Source organism: Dermacentor silvarum, chromosome 5 (assembly GCF_013339745.2).
Source record: "Dermacentor silvarum isolate Dsil-2018 chromosome 5, BIME_Dsil_1.4, whole genome shotgun sequence".
In the NCBI taxonomy this organism is placed as follows: domain Eukaryota; kingdom Metazoa; phylum Arthropoda; class Arachnida; order Ixodida; family Ixodidae; genus Dermacentor; species Dermacentor silvarum.
Window position 1 is genome coordinate 106,210,155 of NC_051158.1, and position 27,765 is coordinate 106,237,919.

Genomic DNA, 27,765 nt, shown 5'->3' on the forward strand with positions numbered 1-27,765 from the left:
CCAAGTGATCGCTGGGAACGCAAGCGTGTGCAGATTCCAGCTGTCGCCGTGTATTTTCTAGAGATAGGCATCTGGGCCATTTTCTCTCGAAGTGTCGTGTCCAGCTTTGGCAGCGTGGTCAGCCTCGGCGTTGCCTTGTATTCCGCAATTGGCTGGTAACCACTGCAGCACAATGCTGCGATGCAGTTCGCAGGCTTTGTTGCTTAGGCATCTGATGTCCATTACGAGTTGTTCCTGCGTGCGAGGGGACTTCAGGGACTGCAGGGCTGCTCTGAGTCGGTGAAGATGGCCCGAGACTCAGCTGCCTGGTCTATAATGTAATTGAAAGCAGCCCGCAGTGCAGCTAGTTCAGTGGCTGTAGATGAAGTACGGTGACTGAGAGTGACAGAGATGGTAATACTCGCAGACGGGAACCCACACACCAATGGCAGATGAAGTAGGCCTAACAGAGCCATCAGTGTAAATACGACGGTGATCCCTGTAGTTGGTGTTCACATGCTCTAGAGCAAAATAAGTCAGCGCTGGTCCGGGTGTATTTCTCTTGCTCTTGAACCCATGCACGAAAGTGACAATTGACCACGAAGGAATTTTCCATGACGGCTCCGCCGGCATAGATGCACTGTGCTAAGGCAGCGCATTATCACACCCTCAGGGCTATTGCTTGCGCAACAGCGAGTGGTTTTATGTTGGTATGAGAAATGCCCTGTAGCACAAGAAGGTTGTATCGCAGAAGGCCTTCATACATTCGTAGCAGAGCATTTGCCCCCAGTGTTGCTTGATAGCATACGGAAGATGCTCGGGTACGACCCGATGTTTTTCCTTTAATATTTGAACATGAGGGTGTCCATGTTATTAGCCTGTCAATTGTCACGCCCAGAAACTTGTGACTTAACGCGTACCGAATGGGAGAGTGCGCAACCTTTAACGTGTTGCGCGGGATATCATGCTTAGTGACAGCAATGGCGACACTTTTCTGGTGACATCGTTAGACCATGTGAGAGTAGAAAGTTTTCAATTGAGTTGATAGCTTTCTGCAATGTTACTCATAGGACACGTCAGTTGAGACCAAATCTGCATATACAGAGGTCGTCTGCATATAGATTTCAATCAATGTGGGTATGCACTACTCCAGACCAATGAGAGAGATGTTGAATAAGGTCGGACTTAAGACACCGTCCTAGGGCCCTCGATGCACTGTGTGCGCAGCTGTGTCACCTTCTTTTGTGTAGATGTTGACTGAGCGATCAGTGAGGTAGTCCGAGATCCAGTGGCACATATGGCCGCCAACTCCAACAGACTCGTCAGTCACGTTATCGAATGCTCCCTTGATGTCGAGGAATACGTCGATAGTGATGTTGCGTGCTGCTTTGATGAGTTTTACGCAGTTGACAAGGCTAATCACGTTGTCCATGCTGCGGCGGGCCTTTCTGAAGTCCACTTTGGCGGAGGTAGACATTCATATTCAGCAGCAACTAGTCCAGGAGGCACAATAATATTGTCTCCATAAGCTTTCCCACGCAACTGAGAAGAGCAATCGAACAATAAGAGTTTGTTGCAGACCTGCCAGGCTTGAGAACAGGGATAATACCAGGTGGCTTCCAGCAAGGTTCAAGGCGGCCACTTTCCCAGCTGGTATTAAATATGGCAAGGAGGCACACATTTGCCTTGTCACCTAAATGTTTTAACTTGGCGTAGCTGACGAAGTCAGGACCAGGAGATGACCACTTGTTCTCCAGTGCCAAAGCCCCAAGTAACTATAGTTCATCAAGAAATGTTCGTCCGCTTCAATAGTGCTCACTATCGTTGAAACGTCCTGTGCTGCTCAGGGCAAAGTTGCGAGTGCCACTGCAGCAGTGATCATGGAGCAGAAAGTCTCCGCCACCTCCACCTCACTGCTGTTACGGGGTAGAGCAAATGAACTGAAAGGATGCAGTTGAGTCGGGTGGGGTTTTCAGGCCGCGCACAATGCTGCATATTCTTGACAGCGGTTTTTGCGAGGTCAAGTTTGGAACAGAGGACCCGCCACTGCCTCCTGTCTAGCTTGTCCAGGTGACCTTGGATATGTTTTTGCATTCGCCTAGTGTCGCGAATGTCACCTACAGACAATGTCCTACGAGTATGTCTCTCAGATCTTTGGCGCATTGTCCGGAGCCTCTCATACACAACGTCGACCATTGAACGAGTTCGATGTAGTTTTAGCTGCTTTATTTTGCTCCATTTAGTGCACTAACAAACTTCTCGTACGTTCAATCAAGATAGGTCTGAATCCTCGATTGTAGTGTTGTATATCCCCCAGTTGGTGGAAAGAACCGCCGTTCGTTGTGTGTACCGCGTAGGACAGCCCAAGAGACGTAGGTTGGTACACGTTCACTGCTATGACTTTCAATGTCTGTGAACCAGGTCACCGTAGACATGGTGACATCTAGTGCGCTGAATCATCTTTCTTGTTAAAGGTTGGCTGTATGTCCTAAGAATCGCCAGGTTATTTCGATGTGGTATATGTGTTTTTTTGTCATTGTTCGTCATTGTAGAGTGGCACCTTCCCAGTCGCACACACCTAGTTACCCAGGCAGGTGTGCAAGACGTTCATGAAGAGTGAAGAGTGGCACACACCTACTGGCACATACAAAGGGACCCAAGGTGGCATCAAACATGTTCATTCAAGACCAGCACATACCGAGTTGTACATATCCAGTGCCCCATGTCGGCGTCAGAGTTTCATTGAACAGCGGTATCTAGCCAGTCGCGCATCTACAGTGACCCATGACGGCGTGAAAATAGGTTCGTTGAAGAGCGGCCCATATGTACATATTGCCTATACTCAGCGACCAAAGTTAGTCTGAGGGTTCGTAATGTTAACTGCAGGATCAGTTAGTCATCGGTATACTTGCTGCTAGCGCATAATGTGCCTTAACCGGAAGTGGACAGAAGCGCGTTGGCGACGATTAATGTCACGTGACCTTTGGAGGAGCACTCGGCGAGGAGGAGAGACTAGCCGACGAGGAGAGTAGCGAAGGAAAGAGTGAAACGAGCGAGGGCCGTGTTTCGATCATCAAACGAGTGTAACTCCGCTATTACTGCACCATTTCGAAAAATTCTCGCCGCTACGTGTTCGTTGTAGACTCGTGCACAACTGCAAAACCACAACTAAATTTCGACCTCTGGGTGGTTTAGGGGCCCTTTAAGTACGGACAACATTGTCTATGTATTTATGACGCAGGTTCGACTCCGACCACCACCAAAAAAGTTAAATGCTTTATTAGAGGCACCACATACGCAGTGGCCCGTGTTGGCGTCAAAGAGGATAATTAAAAAACGGAGCATACCCACATAAAGACCGAAGTCGGCGTAAAAGAATTTCGTTCAAAAGCAGCATATAGCTAGTGACATCTATCCAGTGTTATCGACGCTTTTACGAAGTTGGTGGGCAACAGGGCTATTAAAGAGCACCATATGCCCAGTCGCACTTACACAGTTAACCATATTGGCATGATAGAGGTTCATTGAAGTGTGGTGGATTCCTAGTTTCGAATACCAAGTAACTCCAGTTGGGGTGAACGAGGTTCAGTAAATTAAGAGCGGCAAATAAGCGGAGGCACATACCCAGTGATACAAGTTGGCGTTAAAGGTGCAACAGTTGAGTGATACATAAGAAATGTCACATACCCATGATTCAAATTGGCCCGATGTCTGGATTCAAATACGGTTCCCACATCAAAGCAGCAGGCTGACGTTCTCACCATCATACCATGGAGAAACCAGTGACCTAAGTTGGTGGGAAAACGGCTGAAGAACCCTAACAATACTAATCGAAATAATAAAGCATCAAATGAACCCCAAAACATGTACAATTCTAGCCTGCCTTTTGTTCAGGTATTTCACACTTCGGCTTATTTCTTGCTTGCTGCGAAATTTGGCGTTCGCATGTAGAGCCGCATGCGACTTCGTAGCAAAGCGTGTTCAGGCAGTTGTGAGCATTTTAGATTGAGTCATTCGTGGTAACGAGTATCGGTGTACAAGAGCAAGCGCCGGTAATGTGATTGTTGGTTTAACAATGACTTCAAATTTATTTTTGTTTTCAGGATGGAAAGGTACGACGGGGCTTTGGTAATTTTGTGTTGTATTATAGAGATCTCCTTATGGGACCTACGAAAAATCAAAGAATGAGATCAGGCGAATAGTGAGCGAGGCGCCGAAGGCATCCTTCTGTGAATGTACAGAGACGCAAAGGGCAAATACTTTGACGTACCGCTCACTTCACGTAAAAACATTAAATGTTTAAGAGTTTGCTACCAATAGACAAAGCACCGGAATATGCTCTATTAAGAAGAACGAACAGGTGACGTGACTGCTGATGGCAGCGTGCTGACTTGATAGGAAATCGCACTCGAGCAGGATGTCGTGAGAGACAATACAGGTAAACTTCACATAGTAGACGGCGTCCAACATGAGCACGCGGATGATACGTAGGGGTAATGTAATGCTCTTGCCACGTGAAATGACCAAGAGGAAAACGGCGTATGCTGTCGCAGACTGAATGGAAAAGGCGAGCGGCCAAGGCAGAAAGGGAAGCGCCAATATTCGAGCAGCAGGTGAAAGAGAGGTCCAAGGTGACTTCATATTGGTCAATTGGATCAGGTGATACCCCAGCTTGTCTAGCCAACCACCTTCCCAGCTCGGATTCGAGCCCAATTTTTGTATAATACACCTATACAAGCAATCAAACATAAGACCTATTGGGAAGGTTATTATTGTACCATTGCTTTTTATTGCCTTAAGAGGAAAGGTCGGAGTGTACGAAATGATTATGTTTGTACCATGGTTTATTGTATTCCAGAGTACCACAGGAACTTAGTGCTGAACTGGGAACTGATCCTTATACACAGCTACCAACAATGAATATTTCTAAATGGGAAGGTAAGTCATGCAGCATTCTGCAGCTGTTCTTCAATGCCTTATAAACGCACCTCATGCAAGCTGAAATAACCGATGGGTAACACATCGCATTACATGTGTTTTATTTAATTGGGCTGGTAATTATCATTACATATAATTAGTTATCATACTCATGCCTTATTCACTTGGTAGGTTGGTAGATAGTAAACTTTATTGAGGTCCTGAAGTAGTCACCCCCCATTTTAATGGAGGGAGGACCGCGGGCCGCTCCCACGTCGGGATGGGAAGGCCAAGCCTCACCACCACATCGTGGGCCTTCTGGACTGCATTGAGGTGATGGAACCAGTCATGTCTCTTGATCAGTGAATAAAATGTGTCTTGCGAGATCCCTTTGTCCGTGTTGTGCTGTAAAGAGGGACACTCCCAGAGCATATGGTTAAAATAGCTGTATCCGCCGCAGTCGGGACACGAAGGGGAGACCTCCGCGAAACGACTATAGATCGAGAGGCTGGGATGCGAGTACGTTTGTAATAACCTAAGCATAACTGATTGAGGCCGTGATAGGTTTCGGTGGGGCAACGGAAATGCCCTGCGAGCAAGTTGATAATGCTATGTGACTTCGTTAAAGGTGGAGAGTATGTCCCTAAAGCGGGGGGGTTCCGTCTCCGCCACCATCGGACCAGACCCGTCGCCAGCCTCGCCCGGTGCGCCGTCCCCAGATAGCCCGGAGCGGCAAGCGAGACCTTGCGCCTGAGCATGGGCCAATTCGTTGGCGCTGACAAGCCCCCCTACTTTCGACCCTACATGGACCGGGAACCAGGTGATGGTGTGATGAGCAAGTACTTTTCCTTCGAGTATCTTGGCGACTTCCTTACTTACTCACTTGGTGTAAAGAAAAATATCACGGCCAATACACTGCGGTGACGGTGGTTGGTCGGAAAAGCTGCAGATTTAAACACATACCTCTTCAAAGTTATGTATGACACAAGCGCCTCGTCAGCAATCATGTGGCTTGACGGCTTCTTATATTTATGCGCTCCGTATTGAAACGAAATCTGAGCTGCATGTTCGCTTGACGCCTCTTCCTTCGGGGGTATGAGCCATTGCTCCTGGCCCTGCACTGCTGCCGGAATTGGCCCACCTAGGTTTTCTGCCGACGTGACGGAAGGGAAAAAATTCCGGGATCCTAGCCACAGACAGTTTCGCTGTATAATTCATCAAAGATGTCGCCAGTTTCACAGCGAGGCTGACCTGTGCAATTAATTAGAACACGACACGAATAAGTTTGCACATAGTGGTCTACTCGAACACCACTATCTTCTCTGAAGCATAGAATGACTCTCGCATAAAGTTTGAGCGGTGCAACTGAATTGTGCGCATTTTGATTTGGTTAAGATCATTATTATACACCCCTAACACCCATAGCAATAGAGGTAGTGCACTCCAACACGCACTTGTGTACAGAGAGCCTGTCTAGTGCGTCGGCGGCATTTTCATCTTCGATCATTTTGCATTATGCATTCAATGCAAAAATTGTTATTCAAGGTCTTTGACCACCGTATGCTGATGCAATTTCAGAGTATCATCCGAAAAAGTGTAACCGATCAGTCCTCGACTCATGCGCCGTCAACGGCTGTGTTATGGGCTGCGCACTGGTGACGTCAATACAGCATCTAGCCATGGTCATTTCGCTCGTTGCAGCATGTTTCCATTTTAAACTATTCGGCGGCCGCATTTCGATGGAGGCGGAATGCAATAACGCCCGTGTGCTTGCGTTGTAGTGCACGTTAAAGAACCCCAGGTGGTCAAAATTAACCCGGAGCCCTCCACTACGGCGTGCCTCATAATCAGAACTGGTTTTGGCACGTAAAACCCCAGAAAGAACATTTTTAACTATTCCTTTGGACTATAAATGGCGCCCACGTGCCGCATGTTGCTCCTAAATTAGTATGAAAAATTTTTTAGTTTCATTGTTGTAAAAGTCCGGATTATAAGGCCAACAAATGTCGTATCGGTAATTAGTCCTTCATAACATCATTGTTGTGAAACAAGCCTAATTCGGCAACCTTTCGGCTTGTCGATCCTCGTGACAAGTCGTAAATCACCACGCAATGAGAGTTATCCTTGCAGTTTTGAAGGCGAAGCACAATCTGACTATGCAATTCGCAATTATTGTGTCAGAAAAGCCGTACTTACGCTACATGGCAGTGGCGCACCCACGGGGGGGGATTCGGGGATTCCTGAGGCCGACTTAACCCCCCCCCCCCCCCCCTTTTGTTTAACCCCTTTTGTTTCCTTACGTGTTTGAGTACTGCAACTAAAATGTAAGACGCGCAATCGTCTGCACACTCGCAAAAAGCGCATTTTTGACAATTTCCTGTGAAGAAATCGAAATTAGTGCTGTTTAGATGGTATTGGCAAACTGTCAACCCCCCCCCCCCTGGCAGACATGCTGGGTGCGCTACTGCTACGTTGAATATATTTATTTCATTGAAAATTCACTATTTATTTGCAGATGTAGAAAGATATTGTTAATACAAGAAATGTTGAACAGCTTCCTTGATAAATTAAATGGCTATTCTTAAGCCGCATTTGTACTGAGTTTAATCATGTTTTTCCAGAAGTATGGTTTAGATTATTTTCCCTCAAAGTGTTGTGAGCATTACATTACTCCTTCATCTTCTTTATCTGTATATATTCATCATCATGGCCAGCGTCATTCTGTTGAGCGCGCGGCCTGCAAAATAAACCGTCGAGGTTTAACAGGTGTTTCGCAAGTGGTGGAGGTGCGGGCTATCGGTCCTCGTACCTCTCGCGAGTGGTGGAGGCTGCGCTCGATCCCTTGGGCCTCTGCGACTTCGAATTTCCCTGGAGCTTCGTTCAGGTCGCCGCTTGCTCCGCCTTTGCGCCACCATGCCCCAAGAAGATCCGCCAGGAGCCTCCAGCGTCACCGTCTCTGCCCCACCGGCCGTTCCTTCATGGACCGTCAGCACGCAGCAGCGCGATCCCACCATGTTCGCTGGCCTTCGTAGTGACGATGTTGACGACTGGCTGGACAATTATTACCGAGTGAGTGAGTCTAACCGGTGGGATGATTTTCAGAAGCTTCGCAACGTCAGTCTACCTCACTGGCGTTGCCAGGACTTGGTTTCTTAACCATGAGAGCTCCTTGTCTGACTGGGCGGCATTCAAACACCAGCTTCAGCAGATTTTCGGCGCCCCAAACGTCCGCTCTGAGGTCGGCAAGAAAAAGCTTGATGGACGCATGCAACTTCCCGGGGAAGCATACAACTCTTATATCGAGGACGTACGCGCCCTTTGTCGCCGTGTTGATGCCACCACGACGGAATCTGATCGTGTTCGTTATATCCTCAAGGGCATTGCCCACGTCGCGTTCAGCGCACTGGCGATTAAGAATCCCAATACCATTACCGATGTGATCGCGACTTTCCAACATCTGGAAGCACTGCAGGCCATTCGTTTACAACCTGTCACCTGTGACACGCTTCCTTCTTCGGATACAGACCTGCGTATGCTGATTCGAACTCTCGCACGCGAAGAGCTTCAAGTGTATGGCATGCTCAGTCCTCTAGTTCTTCAGCCTCAAGCTTCGGTTCCTGGTCTGCGCGACATCATCAAAGAGGAGCCTGCGCTGCGAGCTGTGCCCCTCTTTCGACATCGACCTTGTATGCTCAGGTTGCGGCTATGCAACCAGCGTTCGTTCAGACGGCGCCTCCTGCAACTCTGGCACCTCATACCATCTGGCGACTCTGGCACTCCATGAGTCCATACGCCTGCCCCAGCATTTTACCTTACCCGACCTACACCCCGCCCCATTTGTTATTGCGGTATTCGCGGGCACATATCGCGTTTTTGTCGAAGACGACAACAGGATGAACGCAGTGGCTGAGATGTTTACGAGAGACACCCGTTGCTTCCTTCGAGTCCCTAACAGCGCCGGCTTTCCGCACGCTCACGTTCTCCGCCTCCCAATCCCGAAGCGCCTTGCAACTACCGCCCAGGGCGCCGCCGCTCACCCTCGCCTCTCCGACGCTCGACATCACCCCTGCAACAGTGTTGCCAGGTTTGGCTATATATAGCCAAATTGGGCTACGGAAAAAATATTTTGGCGTCGACTTGGACGAGTTGGCTATGTGGCTATATTTGGGCTACTGAAAATCTGTGACTTGGTTTTGTTTGGCCTATAAGCGGCGCCCTAATCAACGCTCCAGAGGGGCTCTGATCGAGTAGAAACGAATCTCAAAAGCTATGTTTTAGCTGGCTGAGCCGGCAGGCGCACCTGTGCGTGTGTGCGTGCACGAGATGCCCTCCGCCCCTCCCCTCCCCCTCCATTCTCTGCGCCGTTGTCTCAACCGGTGGCTTTGATCTTTGATGTACTTAAACTTACCTCGCGCTTCACCACGAGACGCCCGATTCCCGGGCATCGCAATGAACCTGGAAGTAGAGGCTTTTTCACAGTACGCTGCACTAACATCACTATGCTCAGAGAGCAATAAAATAGGGTCGGGTGATCGTGGCGCCGACATGAACGAAGCACGGGTAGATGACACGCTCCAGTGTGTTCATAGCCATGTCTTCTGGGTGAAGTATCGCGCCGGGTGCAGCTTTCGACCTACTCCACGTTTCTCACGCGAAGCTTTACTGTCATTTTCCTTATCCTGCTGGATGAATTTTTGTTTGTGCTTACAATAGAGGTTCATTTGCATAGGTTAGACTGAAGATTGAATCCTCCTCGGAGAGGAGAATTGAACCATGGGGAAGTGGACCAAGTATGTGAGAAAGTATAAAAAGGAATGGGAGCAAGACCCCGAGCCCAAAGTGGGTCCTGGTGCGTTTACCTATTGGCGGTTTGCCAGTAACGTGACAGATGCAGGTATCTATTGTGCTAATATCGAAACATGTTTGCCACAATGCCATCAGTGCGCCACGTCACGTGAGCATCACCCAATATGTTAGCTTAGCAGGCGAAGTGTCGCGGTGCTGGCTAGAGGACGGAGGCTTGATTCCCGGCCACGGCGGCCGCATTTCGATCGAGACGAAATGTAGGAACACCCGTCTACTTAGATTTATGTGAACATTAAATAACCCCAGGCGGTCAAAATTAGTTCGTAGTCCGCCACTGCTTCATGCCTCCCAATCATATCGTGGTTTTGGCACAAAAAACCCGGTAATTATTATTATTATTAGCATATCAACATGGTTTGCTTTTTGACAGTAACCGGTTTTCACAAGACTACCACTGTTATCCATTTGTCGTTTACCTTTGCTCTTTGTGAGCCGTCGCGGCTTTTGCCATTTCGAGTGAGTTACGTTCGGGACGTGCTCGTCAACGCAAACCACTGCTCGCTTCTAACACTGGAGTGCCGTATTGTGCAGCAACCACCGTTTAAAGCTTCACTTTCATCGATTGAGACAGCGAGTGGCATCTGTTGTCTCTCTCTTCTTTTTAACGCATGTTCTTGGCATGCTATGGACCTAAGATGACGGCCAGGTTGATGTAAATGGAAACTATATAGAGTGTGCCCCAGGTAACCCGAGCCAAGCTAGTTAACGAGAAAACAAGATAGGATGATGCGACAAATAACGTGAGATATCATAACGCGAAACACTGGTTTTTGGCTCCTAAAAAAGGAGCCGTGGGTGCGTCACCGTCGCCGACCGCTGGACAGCTGAAGTTTTTCGACGCCATAGGCAGATGTCACGTGAGAGCTCAATGATGCTGAAAATTATTTTGCCTTCACGTGAGCTAAAAAGAAGACATCGTAGTTATTATTCCTGTACATAACTAAAAATAATATCTGAGGAATATCTGTCATAAAATAAAAGCACCATGATTTCGCCCTCTGCAGCGATTCGCTGGAACTTGAGAGCTTCCGGGGCCAACCAAAATGCGTTGTGTGCAACCATGATGTCGACCGTCATGGCGCAACTACATTTGGTAACAACGGGTTGTGCAAAAAAGGATTCCGGTAGTTGAATGTGAAAATTTATATAGAAATAAAACTGCAAATAAAAATGGCTGTGTTTGGCTACAAAATATTTTTCTCTCTTTTTGTGTTTGGCTACATTTGGGCTACAATTTCTCTAATGTTGGGCTACACTGCCTTGTCCGACCTGGCAACACTGCCCTGCAACCGGCCACCCGCACTCCTGACTACCGATCTGAAAACTAGAAGGTGCAGTTTTTGGAGCGAAAGCTGCATGGCTGGCAGAGACTACAATTCGTTCAGCGTGCCCGGCCAATACTTTATTAGTGTGTGTACAAGGTGTACCAGCTCCAACATTGATTGACACGGGAGCAGTTATTTCTATGATTCACGCTGACCTGTCCTCTCGTCTACGCAAAGTTACTACACCGTACAATGGAGCTCTTCTACGTGGTGCAAATAATGTTGTATCGGCGCCATCGGCGCAATGCACCGTTCGAGTTTCGATTCACGGGATGCGCCACAAATGCTTATACTAGGGTGGGACTTTCTCTCTTCGGCATCTGCTTTCATCTCGTGCCATGAACATTTAACTTGACAGAGACCGACAATTCCGACAACGTGCCCGAACCGCGCCTTCGCTTACGAACTACTGACGATTGTATGGTGCCACCTGGCCACGAACAGCTTCTTGTATTTAACTCGGACATCACCGATGGTGACGTTTTAGTTGTGCCGTCAGCCCGTTGCGCATTGAAAGGGATTGCTGTGGCCCCCAGCCTTGTGCGCTTCACCAACGGCACGGCGTCTTTGGCTGTACACAACACAACCACTAAGCCAGTACTACTTCCTAAAGGCGCTGTTGTCACTTGCGTCTTCGACACTCAGCATGTATCTGTGCTTACCTTGACTACTGCTGTTTCAGAAGCACCCACAGCTATAGATGCGGTTTCTGCTTCTGTTCTCGCTGGTGCAATCAGCACCGATCTAACACCACAGCAGACGGAGGAGTTACTGGCGTTGTTATCCAAGCATAAAGGCTCCTTCGATGTGCACTCTCGTCTTCTGAGACAGACTTGTGCGACGGCTTATCGCATATACACAGATGGAACTTTCATCGTGCGCCGGCGGTCATATCGCGCTTCTTCCGCCGAACGCCAGATTATCGATATCCACGTTGCCGGCATGCTGTAACGAAGCAGAATTCGCCCTTCCTTAAGCCCTTGGTCGTCACCTGTCGTTTTGGTGCGTAAGAAAGATGGCTCAGTGCGATTTTGCGTAGATCGATTACCGTGCCTTGAACAAAATAACCCGCAAAGATGTATGTCGACTGCCGCGAATCGATGATGCGTTAGATTCATTACGAGGCGCGGAGTACTTCTCCAGCCTTGATCTATGCTCCGGATGCTGGCAGATCCCCATGCACGAAGCAGACAAGAAAAAAACTGCCTTTGCCACACCCGATGGACTTTACGAATTTGACCTAATGCCTTTCGACCTGTGTAATACTCCCGCCACATTTGAGCGGATGATTGACACTGTACTACGGGGCCTAAAGTGGAAGACTTGCTTATCCTACCTTGACGACATCGTCATATTTTCGTCAACCTTCCATCAGCACTTGCAGCGCCTTGACGAAGTCCTGACATGCCTCTCAGCTGTTGGCCTTCAGCTGAATACAAAGAAGTGACACTTTGCCAGCAAAACCATTAAAGTACTCGGGGACCTTGTAAGCAAGGAGGGCATTCGCCCTGACCCCGTTAAGATTACCGCTGTCCTGAGCTTCCCCAGGCCTCAACGAGCCAAAGACTTGCGTAGCTTACTTGGCTTAGCTTCGTATTTCCGGCGCTTCGTACGTAACTTTGCCACCATTGCGGCGCCGCTCCATCAACTACTTCCTTCTGGAGCTCCTTACGTATGGTCGGACGAATGCCAAACTGCTTTTCACGCTCTCAAGCGTGCCCTCACGTCCGAACCTGTGCTTTGTCATTTCGACAACACCGCACCCACTCTTCTACATACTGACATCAGCGGCCACGACATCGGCGCTGTTCTTCTGCAACATCAGCAAAATTCCGAACAACGTGTGGTCGCATACGCAAGTCGCACGCCAACAGCTGCAGAAAAAATTATGTGATCACCGAGCAAGTGTGTCTCGCCGTTGTTTGGTCCGTCCAAAAATGTCGTCCTTATCTGCACGGCCGCCACTTTATGGTCGTTACTGATCACCACGCCTTGTGCATGGTTGGCGATGCTAAAGAATTTAACGGGACGTCTCCGCCGAACAATACGCCTTCGACGTCATCTACAAGTTTAGAACGAAACACCAGGATGCCGATGCTCTCTAACTCTCGTTGACCTCTACCACCGTCTTCAAAAGCTGTCTGCTTACCACCTTCCACTGAGCAAACCGCATGTCGTGTTTTCTGCATTTCCTTCGCTCGCAGCTGTCGACTGGCTCCCATCCAGCCATTCTTATACGTTTGTATCTTGCCAACGTAGTGACTCCTACTGCCATTCCGTTATGGAACGTATTCGCGGATCATCTCGCACACATAACGCATGGCTTCCGTCGGCAGTTGAAGAACTTCAACATCGAAAGTTCAAGGCTATACCGGTACGTGTTTCATCCCGAAGTACACCGTTGGGTTCCTGTCGTTCCCCGATCACTTCGGGCCCAGATACGGGAGACCTTCACGACGACCCCACTGCCGGTCGCTTTGGTTTCCATAAAACTTATCAGCGAATCCGCAGCCGCTTCTCTTGGCCTGGACTTGCAACAAGCGTAGCAAAATACGTGGCTTCCTGTTCGATCTGCCAACACCGCAAACGACTGACCTCACCTCCGGCTGGACTGCTACAACCTGTCCCGTGTCCTGAAGCTCCTTTCGCAGTAGTTGGTATCGACTTGTATGGTCCACTACCCTTATCGGCTGGCGGTAAACGATGGATTGTCACAGCTGTAGACCACTTGACACGGTACGCTGAAACAGCCGCACTACCTTCCGGTTCCGCAGCGGAGGTTGCATCCTTTTTCTTGGAAACCATCTTTTTACGACACGGAGCCCCACGTGTCCTTTTGAGTGACCGGGGTAAGTCCTTTCTGTCTAAACTTCTCGACGATGTTCTCCGTGCGTCCAATACCATCCATAAAACGACTTCCACCTACCACCCTCGAACTAATGGCCTCACAGAGCGCATTCATCGCACGCTGTCCGACGTGATATCAACGTACATCAACCCTGACCACACCAATTGGGATGTCATTCTCCCATTCGTCACCTTCGCATTCAACACGGCCGTCCAACGCACTGCGGGGTACTCGCCATTTTTCCTTGTGTATGATCGTCAACCGACCACTATCCTCGACGTCTCTTTCTTTGGCGTCCCCGGGCCCTCGTCCACATCAATGTGTGAGCAGTTTGTTTCGCGCATCGCCCAGTGTCGCCAACGCGCCCGCCTCAACACCGACGCCACTCAAGAAGATCAAAACTCGCTATAATGCATCCCACCGTGTTATTTCCTTCCACCCTGGAGACGAAGAGTTGCATGGGACTCCAGTTCGCGCTCCTGGGTTATGCGGGAAATTCAGTCCCGTTTTATCGGGCCCTACACTGTTCGGGAACAGACTTCGCCTGTTAACTATCGTGTCACTCCCATTGTTACGCCTTTGGACGGCCGCTGCCGTCCCACAGAGATTGTGTATGTTTCACGTTTAAAGCATTTCATACGGCGTTCGCCGCCATAACCACCGGCCAGGTTGGCCGCTTCCTTGCGGTGGGTTAATTGTGTGAGCAATATATTTCCCCTTCATCTTCTTCATCGGTATATATTCATCATCGTGGCCAGCGTCATTCTGTTCAGCGCGTGGCCTGCAAAATAAACCGTCGAAGTTTAACAGCTGTCTCGCAGTATTCTCATTATTTTACCTTTCAGTTAATAATAATCATATGTTTGATCATGGTGTAACAATTTGTTATGTTTATTTGACTATTGCGAAGCTTCATGCTTCTCTGAAGACGCCAACTAGCAGTAAAATAGAGCATCCAATGTATTGGAAGAATACGCATAAAGGCCAGTTATTCGGTTTGCTACTGCGGGTATTATGTCTGCGAGATTTTTTAAAAATTCGGAGCACGCATGTCAAAGAAAGAAATGTTGAAAATAATGCATAATTTGCAGCAGTAGTTGGTCGGTTTTGTAGCCTTATGTTGCAAAGCTAAGATGTTTCCTCTCATCATCTCGCCAAGTTTCGCCTTGAAGCTGTGCTCGCTGCGATGGTTAGCAAATTGGTGAGCTTGTTTTGTGACTTGAGCGCTGAGCCGACTAACGTTATGCGGAGGATGATGAACTGATGACATCGTGAGATGACGCTCCTAACTACGAGCACGATGAAGGCAATGGTAAATGGAAAACTACACTGCCGGGACTACGAGACCACCCCCCCCCCCCCCCCGAAAAAAAATAAAGGACACATATAAGCGCCCCTATTCCTCAAGTCTCTAGCGCTTAGTGTCTCACAACAAAATACCGACTAGGCCATTTGTTCATCCTCAAACAATCATGTTAAACATTATTGTGCTTTTTATAAATGAAGCAAAGTACCATAAATATTTCTGCCTTTCTTGCACTGCTCTGCGCGGGCCTTCTAGGCGTTCTAAGGGAGGTTTCAAGCTATTCAGCCCTTCAAAAATAGGTTGCTCTGGAAAACAAATATGCATTGATGTAATAATTCATATCAAATAGGCCTCTAACACGCTTTCTGGCGTGGCTAGAGCTGTCTGCCGCAGCTGAGTAAATTAGAGCATGAGTGAGATTTTAAGAAAATTGAATAATTCATGAAATCTTCGAATACAATTATGTGGCATATAAATGTATTTTTGCTCAAAGTAAAGTTACCTTTAAAAAACTAAGGCCAAATAGACATGAATAATTAGATATTACATATTTGTCGCCCCGTGTATTTTTTACGCTATTCTTTACCCGAAGGCTTCTTTTGGTTCACCAGGCTCAACGTATCCAAAGCAACAAAACTACTAGAAACGTCCACGTAGTGCTGCAAAAAATGTGTACACTCACATGGATTTTAAGTAACAGAACAGGGTGTGCAGGTGTGTTGAAGGAACTAAGCGTACAGTTTAGCGGTTGAGCCCACCAGCTGACTTCACACAGCACAAAACACGACTTCAACTTCAGTAAGCTAATGGCCTACAATATTATCGGGCTTTAGTTTTTGCCTACTGTTGCAAGAGAACTTTCTTCAGCGGATATTTATAGGTTTAAAACTACACTTCCTGAAGGTTTGCGTTTGAAATCGCATTTCAATTATTGTTACCCGCTGTAGGAACCAATGCAATGGTAATTACGTCCAACATTTTCGAGCCATAGACTAAGATAATATCTCCCACTCGTTAACACAAGGCTGCACATTTCACAAAAAAAAAACATATTGTGGGCGTAATAAACGCCCACAACAGAGACGTCATAATATTTAATATTGGGCTGCAACGAGTTCTATTGAAATCTATAGATCAAAGCACATCTCAAATCAAAGCAAATTAAAATGTTAAAAAGATATGTGTGTACGTATTGTACGATGTTTCTTGTAAGCGATACTCTTCAATAAAGCTGTGTAGGGATTTCCCGAGAAAAGATGGAAGGAGAGGTCGCAAGCAAACAAAAACAAAATATTTCCTTTAACGCAATACCAGTGAGCCACTGCTTTCTAAATATTTGATTTTAGTAGGAATGAAGCACCAACTTGTTGGGGTGCACAAGGAATGGCTCTAGTTGGCGTACGTGCGTATTTAAATAACGGCCGAATTATAAGGCAGCCCATAATATGGGACTCCGCATTAATATTGATTAGCTGGGGATCTTCAACGTACTTTAAATCTGAGAGGACCAGCCTGTTTCCATTTTGCCCCCGTGTAAGTGCGCCATCGCGGAAATGGCCAAACCCGCGACGTCGAGCTCAGTAGTGCTACGCTAGAGGCATTGCGCTACCGCAATGCATTATTTGCAAACTTTCTTGTCATCTTAATTGACAAGAAAAAAAAATGCGGGCGAAGTTGCGTTGTTTCAATGCAATTTAACTAAATATTATAAGACTGAGACCGACCAAGCTGTCAACTGCTTTTTATTCCAAAAAGGAAACGCCCCAGCTCATGCGCGAAGAAGAACAGGGAAGGTGATGATGGCTATGTGCAAATGAAAACGACCAAATACGTTAATAGTGCTTACACTATGTCTTACAGTAATTGTTGGTGACAAGCGTAGAAAGATGTCCTATTACGGTCGCTTGACTGCCTTATGTTACTTAAATGGAAACCTGTTTGAGGCCGCCATATGTAATTGTATTTGGACATACTTGTCATTGTATTTCGTTAAACTGAGAAGCAAAAAAATTAGGGTAGCTTGCATTACTAGCGCAAGCCTAAAGACACAGCAGAGCTGATCAGTTCCTAGCTGGTTCTGGCTATACGAGGTGATGCTAAGTTATACGAAGTAATGCCAAGTGATTTAAAGTTATACGAAGTGTATAGACATACACCACGGCGCTACGTCACGAAAATGCGGTGGCGCTGTCGTCGGAATTTAGTTTCGCTTGGTAGGCACTCCGCCGCCGAGCCGCCGCCCGTGTCGCGCCTACCACAGCAGCCGCTGGGTTTCGCGGGTGTTTGTGCGGTTCCATCTGTGAGGTCTTTATTCTATGATTTTACAATGAAAGAAACGCAGTATGTGGATGAGCTGAGTTGCGTCGAAATACGCAAGAGACTAAAGTTTTCATAGGTTTCCTGTTGATGAAAACAGTTGCAAGCAATGGGCTGCCGGGGTAAAAAGCGAAAGTTGGATTATGATACCAGATCACCATTATGCGCAAAACATTTCGTAACCGTTAAGCTTCTCTTTCATTTTGATTGGCGTGCATTAGCCGATCTTAGGATCATATACGATCTTAGGATCCTTATTAGCGTGCCATTATAATTGCTTGCCGCACTGCGGGAAAGCTAGATTAGTATTAGCCTTGAATGTAGGTCGAGCGAGCAGATGCCCCACAAAACACGTCACATTCGAATTTGTTTTCATCTCAAAGAATTGAGCCACCAGCAGTGTAAATATCCTATCACACGTTCACATACGCAGGCAGCAGGGTATACAGTTGCGTTTATTGCAGTGTGGAAGTCATAAATGCGCCTAAACGTGTCAGTTAAATTTCGAGCGCGAAACAAAATGTACAGTGTTAGTACCGAGTTGGAGCGATCGGACGGCCGCGTACAACAACTAGCTCACATTGCGCGGGCCTACACAGGCGGCGTCGCCGTAGGGCCGGTACCTTGCCGGTCCCATCACCGAGGCGATCGCTTCTATCGCCGCTCTCGGCGACGTAGAAATCTTGTACAGCTTGTTTTTAACATAAAATAGTTCTTAATAGAAAACCCATCTCGAATTTGCGCATGTTTCGTAAAGCAGCGCCCAGTACTAAACCACTGGCGCGATCCGCAGCAACGACCCGACGGCATTTCGTCTGGCAGACGGAAACCGAAGCACCGGCCGTCTCAGCGAGGCGGCTCGGCTGGCTTGCAAGTACTACGTTTCGTTTGTTATTCGCACCAACGACACCGACAAAACCGATTTATTTAAGCCCACGTTAATCGTGTTGTCGAAAATAAGCGCACAATGATGAGCAGCAGGCCAGGCCGCAAGCGCTGTCGGCCGTCACTGCGGCGGTCAACGAGCTAGGCCTAGCGTCTCGTTCGGCCGTATCCCGATGGGGGCGAGATGCAAGAACGTGCATTGGGTGCACATTAAAGAGTCTCACGTAGTCAAACTTAATCCGGCGCCCCCATTACTGTTTGCTTCATAATGAAATCGTGGTTTGAGCTCCCCCGCCCCATTAAAAAAAAAAAAAAAAAATGCGCCATCCACGCGTGCAAGCGGTGGCGGCGAACGTGGGCGGAGCCAAACGTTGGGCGGAGCCTACGCGACGTCGCTATAGGGCCTAAAATATATCGACGGTGCCTACCGCTGTTTACAAACATGGTGCAGGTCTATAAGCATTTCCTCGTGGCCCCTGGCATCGGGCAATGCCTCGCGAAGTACTTGCAGTCCGAGCACACGTAGGAGAAATGGGGCGAAAGCTATGCACATTGCCGGGCGGCGCGCAGCAGACTACACGCCGGGTTGGCGTACCATGTTTGTAGCCGCCGCCGTTGGAACGGAGAAGGCGTTGACGGAGAAAACGCTGGGCTGGTGGTGACTAGCCTGCTGTTGGGATCGGTGGTATTATAAACGCATCACTGTTTTGATGATCCAAATATAATCTCACTATCAGGGAGGGAGCAGTCTACCTGACTGGAGCAGTATTTTTTTATTTGGGGTGTTGCTACGCTGCGCTCGGCAACACCCCAACGACCGCCGCTTCGCGTCGGCGCCCGGTACCACGGCTGCCGCCGTGGCACCGGGGTTCAAACGACCACGCTGGCAAACAGAGAGGAAAAAAAGAAAAAGAAAAACGTGATATTAAGAAAGAAAATTCTAGCCCGGGCGGGATTCGAACCAGCGAACGCGCGATCCCAAAGCAAGCGCCGTAACCACTCAGCCATACAGCCACTTTTTTTCTTTATTGCATGGAAATATTAGTAGTTATATGCGAAAATTAGTTGTGTTACATATATACATACATGACAAAACAAATCCACACACAGCCATACAGCCACGCTTGGAAGGGCTGCATTTATGCGAACCATATGATTGCGTTCGAGCGCCCTCGGCGAAAGAAACCACCTAGAAACGCGGTACGCGCGAGCGGCGCAGCGTGGCGCCAGCGGTCAAACGCTGTACCTACTAGCAAATGTAGTGTTGCCGCCGGGGTTGACGTCACGGCGCATGCGCAGTAGCGCGCAGCTGGTGGGCGCTCGGCTGAGCCGCCGCCAGAGGCACCTGCTGCAGTCACGCATCCGCGAGCGTTCGGCGCTAATGCGGGCAAACGGAGAAGCACGGTTGACGTCGGCAGCACTTCTGCACGTTGCTTCGTTGGTGCTGCTACAATTTGTTTCTCTGTGTCTCTCTAATTTTCTCTGTCTCTCTCCCGAGCATAGCGCGCGATGCTCCGCGAGGTGGTTGCTAGGCGACGTAGTGGTAGACGGCACACATTACGGGCCGCTTAAACAGCTCCGCTGTTAAAATTGTGTTATAATGAATACTGTGGTAATGTGCTTACGTTTCTTCATCTATTCGTAGTGCAGAGTTTATAATCAAGATAGAGTATTTTCTCAGTGAAGAGTCTCGTAACATCACCCCTGATTTCGTGGTAAACACTCTTATGTGTGTGCGCGAATCACATCTTGTTTTGCTTCTCCCTTTCCTTTTCCATTTCTGCCCGCTTGCCTTTCCCCAAGTGTAGAGTTGCAAACCAGCTGCAATCTGGGAAGACTGCCTGCCTTTCTGTTTCTCTCCCTTCCTGTGTGTAGCACAAAGGAAAAAAAAAAAAAAACTAAAGTTTCCTTCCGCTACACCAACTGAAGAACATTTACAACTATTGCGACAGCAACGAATTTTTCAACCGATAGCCGGAGCTTTAGCTTACGTGTTAAACTGAATACCGGAGCGGTCGAGTAATGTGTTGGCTGTGTTCGTGTGTTGGCGACTGACGATTTAAAAGAACCAGCTTCTGTTCACATGCGTTCCTTCGCTATTCGAACTGCAGTTCATCGATGAGCTTTTCCTATTATAAATAACTTTGGTGCATATTGCTGATTTCTTGCTCTGGATGATAACTTAATGCGTGATAATTATTCGTATCTTAAGTACCAATATGTTTAGCAAAAGATTATCTTGTTTTGATGTTACTATGTGCGCAGGTGTTATGCAGATGCATAACAAGCATATGTACATAGTCTTGTTTCACTATGCCGTGCTGGCTCTACAGTATATTAGAAATCACCTACAGAAAGAAAAATAGTTGTAATTACGCTCATAGTGCAATATTGTATGCGTGAAATTTTGGTTACTCGAAATGATCTAACTTTATATAAGCTAATCTCCGAAGGCGATATGTTCTAAAACGGCGTCACTGGTATTTATTTTTCTTACTTCCTTTTAAAAAATATTTTGTATACTGCACTTTTCAGGAACACCACACCTAGTAAAGGCGTTTATCTATTATAGCAATGACGGTGGATGCGGTGTATTTACATACAATACTACAAATGGTAAGCTCTCTCTGTACTTTTGTATAGTTGTTCACGTCGGCACTGGTTCTCTTTTCAGCACTAGGAAAAATTATTTCTCATGCATCTCTGTTCAGATGCGCAGAATCTTCATTAAAGAGACCCTAAAGAAAATACTAAGTAAAATTAGATTAGAATATAGGTTTTTGTTCTAATGAATTGGTCATTCGTAACGAAAATAGAGCTTTTGTAAGCGAGCAAACGGCGAAAATAAAAGGTAAAAATGGCAGCACTTGTTGCGGCTGTGGTGTTTCTTATATGTGACGTGAACGCTTCTGACTCGCGAGAGCGACCGCTACATCCCGCCACTGCAAGCGGCATCAGTTTATGTATTTACTGCGGTCGAAGCGACAACCAACATCGCCCGCTAGGGCCGCGAAGGCTTTTGCGGCATCCTGAAATATGGGATGCCGCACCAAAACCCCAGCAGAGCCATAGGACGATTGACGCAAGAACACCTGCAGTCGCCAAGCAGTAAGCTACGTATTAGAGCTAAATAAATATTTTATAAAAGATATAACAGCGGCATAAAAGAGTTCACGTTCGAACGCTTCATCTTTCTGCGGGCAGTTCAAATGGAAGAGCAGCACGAGGAGCTTCGGCGGCAATGTTGAATGCAACAAAGTAATATATTGTCACACAGGAAACAATCTACTTCTAGACGACAACTCTATGGATATAGCTCGACCGCATATTCTCTTTCTTAAGGCAGGTCAAGCGCAGAAAGACACGGACAGCCAGAAGAAGACAAACAGAGCACTACTTCCAACGCTTGACCTGCCTTAAGGAAAATGATGCCGTACTGACTAGCTCGGATTCAGATCTTAGTTCGGATATTCTCGTTTAGTGTTCGCTTCAGAACTAACTCGACTATACCATTGCCTAGTTAAAAAAGAAATAGTTTCTGTTTACTAAACGCATACATTTAGAATGAACGATATTTCGTAAAAAGTCCTACAAATTGCATTAGCGCTGAAAAACATGATAAACGTGAGGTTTAACGTGCGAAAACACTAAAAGCAGCGAGTCATACAATACTGACAACGTTATGGTGAACAATGATCACCCACTATGTCAATCCAGGGTGCCAGAATTCTGTAGCGCCGTTGAATAAAGTGTTTAATCTGTATGGTGCCAACGCTTTTGCTGTTTTTGGAGCTCTCTACAAGGAAAAAAAATCATCGTATACGTAGAATCTGCCCAATCTGCATTAGGAAGAGTGATAATGTTGGTACTAGGTGATTTGTGCGTAAGACAATTGTTGCTGTGTCTGCATTCTTCGCTTAGAATGGCGTAGAAATATGATTGCGACGTGTAGTAATATTAGTATGAGCCATGCACTTCCGTGGTGGTGCCCTAATAATGACTTAACACCGTTTATTTCATAGTGTAAGGCAGACTGCCACAGTCGCTGACACCAAGTGGCGAGTTTGTATGCTACTGAACGCACGAAAGAAAAGTTGAAGCAATATAAATAAAAAAACAGACGTTTACATGCGACCTGCGATGTTAAAAATGTTTTGGCACAAACTTTTGTTCCACGAAGATGTTGAAAAAATACAACATTCTCGACTGCGCAGGAACAGTGCGCCCGCTGCGGTCTGCGATGTTCGGCTTCTGGACGTGACACCTAATCTGTATATTCAGTGTTGTCTTCCTTCTGCAGGAACACTATAATGTTGCACATTGGCTGCCTCCTATAGTTCCGGCAAATATTTTCTTAGTCAGGGAAGCGCGCCGAGTACAGCCAGAAGCGGTTGCAAAATTTATTTTGTTGGGAGTATAAATGTAATTTAATTACGTTCATATACGTTCACTAGGCGTCCAATCAGTCAAGCACCACGGAGAACACCGCTTATTTTGCATTTTCGATATGTGAGTCCTCACCAAGCGCGAGCACCGCGTTGTGAGATTGGCTGCAAAACGACGCAGAACCCATGTGGACGAACCGTCACGCCTCGCTCTATCTGCTCAGCTGCGGAGCGAGACCACCGTAATGACTTCCCATGCTGGCACGAACGTGCGCCAGCCCACTAACGTTCTTGTTGATCAGATGTGTTCAAAGTGTTGTGATACACTGATTTGGGCAGAGTGTAGCGTAAACGCCAAGCTAAAACAGCCTAATTACAGCCTATTGAGCTTACACTTTTATTGGCATTGTCGAGAAGTTGGAGCCAGAGCCCAATCGGAACTTTCGGGACGACTCGCCGAGGCTGAAAAGAAGAATCCCTTAACGCGTCAACTGCTTCATCCCCGACGGCTTAACCCAGAAAAACAGTTTACTTCAAGAATGGCGTAAGGAAACTGTATATACAAGGATATCTCAATCTTCACGCTGCCGGCACAACGGGCTGGTAGTTGAGTGTCTTATACTGAATGATTCAAATGGCAAATATGATTGTTTTACACTACCTGTACATACTTATTACGGTGAGTATAAGGCGATCTCACCAAAATTGCACTGAAAAGAAACAATAACAGGCATGATGCCCCTATGATTGCCTGAATCAAATGTCTTCAAATAGCAAAACTTGAACCGCATAGTAAAATGTGTGATCATTTTGAACAAAAAACAAACAACTTTGGCCAAACAACTGCGACATTAAGCACAGTATAGCATTACATTTGTTTTAAACTGATATAACCTACTGTTTTGCATAAATATAACCTACTAGACACGGGGAGTCTGATGGTATCGTCCACTGGTCATCTCCATCATCCGACTCAGAGTCAAGCATATTTGACGTTCCTCGAATTGAGAGGGAGAGGAGTAGAACGCAAGCAGGACGTGTGACTCGCTCCAGTAGGAGGTAGTGGTAGATGCGAGACCATATGTAAATACTCTAAATGTCCGATTTCGCCTCGGAGCCTTGCTAAAGCTCCCGATGCTGCCAGGAAAAACTGCGTATGTGCCGATGAGACAAGAGTTTATTAAGACACACTCGTGCACTGAACTGTTTTATGGTTGACTGTCGCCGACATCAGCGATGCCGCGATACTGTGCTCTGATGAAGTCACGGCAAACCCCTCGATAGGCTCGACACGGGAAGAGAGTGATTGGGAAGAACAAGCCGCACCCAAGCCGCGTACTCTCTTTCGACCAGCCGAAGGCAACGCTGCTGGTGACAGCGGTCTAGTGCGCATCGAAGTGACCAGCCCAAGATGTCATGAGGCCACCTGCTTCAAATTTCACCACACGCGTTAATACCCCATACTGAATCGAAGTTCCGGACATCACGAAGAAGATCAAGTCAAAACCTATTTTATATATTGCGTTAGCATTCTTAGAGTACATCCCGTACTTTCCGGGGGCTATCTATCTATCTATCTATCTATCTATCTATCTATCTATCTATCTATCTATCTATCTATCTATCTATCTATCTATCTATCTATCTATCTATCTATCTATCTATCTATCTATCTATCTATCTATCTATCTATCTATCTATCTATCTATCTATCTATCTATCTATCTATGTTTGTATCTAACCACTTTGCCGCCTACATGGTCACAAGGTAGTCCATGGTCGAATGGGCAGCGCATCAGGCTGCTGTGCTGAGGTAGCAGGGTTCGAAACCAACCATCGGTCCAACTTGGGTCACTGAGTATGCGGCGACGTGTACATACGTGCCGCATTTCAACGCACCCTTTTCACGCCGATATGGATGCGGGACTGGGTAGGTACCTAGCTGTTCGAAGAAACACTTGACGCCGACTTGGACCACGTGGTATATGCCATTGGATCAGTGCTTGTCTTCAATGAACCTCTTTCGTGCCAACTTGGGTCATAGCTGTGTGCGAGTAGAGGTTGGCCGCTCTTCAATGACCATCTTTGACGGGAACTGGGCTAAGTAGGCATGTGCCACTCAGAATGGGCCGCTCTACAATGAGGTAAAAAAAAAAAAGATCCGTTAAATTCCATGCTAAGCGGAATCGAACGCGCGTTACGAAGGAGAGCAATCCGACGCATTAGTAAGCGGCTCCACAAATGGACTCGGTATGTGCCGCTTTTCAATGAACATCTTTAACGCCAACGTTTTAGCGAGCTGTGCCATGGATGCACTGGGTATGTGTCGCTCTACAATGAACCTGTCGCCAACATGGGCCACTGAGAATGTGTGACTGAGTGTGCGGCTAGCGAGGAAACAATTGTCAGCGTTCGCAAGCACCGACGTGCCACGCTTCTCGTCTCGGAGATCACGCGCCGATTTCTCGGCAGTACCATTGAATGGCTCAGCGAGTCCAGAAAGAAGCGCGAAAGATGATCCCGGCTGCCACATTACGCGTTTAACAACATTCACATGCACCGGCGCGCTTTGCATTTCACATGCCACCCCAGGCTTCCAGGCGGCGACGCTACATGGCACCGAGTGTTTTTACGGAAGCGCGAAAGACGAGTCCCGCTGATGCACACGCCTCTAACATAACTCGTTTCGACGGTGGCAATACGTTGTGTCGCTATATGGATTCAATGCTAACGAATTACCGTCGACGCAGTTATCGTTAGATCGTTTCTGCCGAGGTTTTCTCATTCGGAATTTTATTAAAATATCCTATAAATAAATCTTGTCAAATAAATGGTATTTCAAATATGTATCTTTCCATACTTTTACTACAAAAACAAAACATTTCTCTACGTTGAGCCCAGCCCACAATCAACAGCCCACTAGCAGCTGGCATCTTGGCCATCTTCCGTATAGTCTGTGAGCGCACTTATATGACAAAACGATCCGCCGACGATTACGGCATTCGCTAATGCGAAATTTAAGTGCAGCTCTATTCGTGTTTTCATTTCGCGGTATATTGACTGGCGTGGCCAATTTGTCTTGTGCGGAACGTTGCAAACGGAGCGAAGTGTGGGCGCGTCTGCCTCGCTGATCGGGAGTTTGCGAGAGGCAGGGAGTGGGTGACGCGTGGGCGCGATTCACAACAGCAGCCGCAAAAAGACGTCCGCTGATGCAGCGACCTCATATATAGTATCGTAGGACATCCTCGCCGCATGCCATCGGTGAACAGGTGACGGCGCGCTACTCTGGCGCCATCTCGTAGCGGCCGTCACCGCAAAGCCCGTGTTGAGTGGCACTACACTTTTCTTCTCACGCTTTCGCCATACCCTGCTCCTCCACTTTATGCCTCGCGCTCTCCTCGCTATCGCCGTCTTTCATCCCCCACTGCGCTCCGCGTTCGCTCTTTCATTCTTCCCTGTGCTCGTTCACTCGGTTACGGCGAGGGACAACGCCGACGCTGAAGGTGGGAACGGGCGCCTAAGAGCCACGCTCTAAAAGCAGGAAATCAAAACGAGATGATGGTCTTCATTGTGGCAGAAGTAAACGTGTTCCGGGGATGAAGGAATTGCTGAAGGAATTTCTGTCTTTTTGTTCGTGTACACCACGTAGACTTCGCACTTTTGTTGCCCAATTTGACCTATGAGTGGCCGAACTGTAAGGTTGCTTCTGTTTCTGTGAAGAACATCAGGTTAAACAAATGGAAATGTGCATTAGAGTGGCGTCAGAAGCAGTGAGCGCGCCCTTCTATAATATCCACTCTAACTGACAGCCATTCAAAGGAAAAGTTTCAACGCCCGTAGATAACTTTTCTACGACAGTGTACTCACATGGTACTTACGATTTCTTAGTTCTTGAATTTAATGTGTTTCTTTTTTTACTACAGGAGAAAAGAAGTATGAGCTACACGTGAAGGTGGAAGCATATCGCGTAGACGAAAATTTCGAGCCAGTTTTTAAGAAGTGCCTGGAGGCGTATAATGACTATACCGCTCGTGACGACACAATCAAAACTATGTGCGCGGCGTCGTGTTAATAAAAAACAAGAAAAACACCCACAAAAAACGTATATTACTTTATAAATGACATCGTATGCCCTCGTTTTCCTAAGTAGAAGAGCAACAATTAGATACACGTATTTGCTATATTATGTTGCAGGTAGGATTTCATTAAATTTTAGAAGCACTCAAGATAATTTCAGATGGCTGTGTGGAAGAGAACATAAATGCATTTCGTGCACTGCTTAATTGCCAAGTACAGGTGTTCTTAAAGTTGCATCATTTCACTAGTTCGCATATAGCTGTAGTAAGTGTAGACTCTCGAATGTTTGTGTGTAGCATTTGATCCCCGAGAACACAACACTAAACACACAGTCAAAACCACCGCACTTAGGGCAGTGAAACGTTTTTAAATATCTTCCTAAGCCTCGTTAGTGCTCCAAGTATGTTTATTTTGGATGGTACGTCTTAAATGTCCACTCACGAGATTTGGTTATTTTAAACAAACAAGCGTAGCGCTTACTTCACGCCATGTCGATGTTGTCTATAAAGTATTACGGCGCTGCGGGCCGCCAGAAACAATTAAAATTTCGAACGAAACGGCGCACGTCCTGTCTCACGAGAATGTTCAGTTCCCAGCAAAAGAGTTACAGTCACGTGCTTAAATGCATCTTTGCAGTGCGATTTACGTCAGTCAGCGGTGCTAATCATAATACGCGGAAGGCGCAACGGCACCGCTGTAAATGCAGAGCGCAGAGAAAAAGAAAGAAGAAAAGAAGCCGGCAGATCCCACGCCCTGTGGGAATCGATGTGTGCGGGGAGCCTATTCACCACGCCCTGCGGGAATTAATCGCAGTGTGCGGGGAGCCTACCAAGTTAAGCAAACGACCATGAGAACACCAAG

The 27,765-nt window shown here is 47.2% G+C and overlaps 1 long non-coding RNA gene across 1 annotated transcript; it reads left to right on the top strand.

The window, feature by feature from the left end:
- The first annotated feature begins 4,834 nt into the window (after positions 1-4,834).
- LOC125945433 (uncharacterized) lies at positions 4,835-26,898 on the top strand. The gene is made up of 3 exons (XR_007466893.1): positions 4,835-4,917; positions 20,978-21,058; positions 26,751-26,898. It is a non-coding gene; the product is annotated as an uncharacterized LOC125945433 (long non-coding RNA).
- The last annotated feature ends 867 nt before the right edge of the window (positions 26,899-27,765 follow it).